The 314-nt window shown below is 63.4% G+C and overlaps 1 protein-coding gene across 1 annotated transcript in view; it reads left to right on the plus strand.

Moving 5' to 3' along the window:
* Positions 1–314, plus strand: part of LOC104498729 (creatine kinase U-type, mitochondrial) — a gene marked incomplete at both ends in the record, with an annotated part of 1,877 nt that overhangs the window by 347 nt on the left and 1,216 nt on the right. The gene's annotated exons all lie outside the window — the stretch shown is intronic.

Here is a 314-nt window from a genome sequence, read left to right on the forward strand (position 1 = left end):
TGAGGTGAGTGGCAGCGGAGCCCTGCCACGTTCCCGTGTTTCTATCAGGATTCTGTGATTCTACGTTCCAGGCTCTCCACAGTGCCTGCAGCAGCCAGCGGAGCCTGGAACCCGTGGTCCCTCCAGCAGCCTGCGATGTTACCGACCACCTCCTCCTGCCCAGCCCAGGCAGCTGCAGAGGCCCTTTGGCCAGCCCCAGCTCAGAGTGAACGAACCGTTTGGGTTGGAAAAGCCCTTTCAGCCCCTCGAGTCCCCCCGTTCCCCAGCACTGCCAGGTCCCCACTGCCCCCTGTCCCTCAGCAGCACCTGCACAT

This window comes from Buceros rhinoceros, unplaced genomic scaffold (assembly GCF_000710305.1).
Source record: "Buceros rhinoceros silvestris isolate BGI_N320 unplaced genomic scaffold, ASM71030v1 scaffold38008, whole genome shotgun sequence".
Classification (NCBI taxonomy): domain Eukaryota; kingdom Metazoa; phylum Chordata; class Aves; order Bucerotiformes; family Bucerotidae; genus Buceros; species Buceros rhinoceros.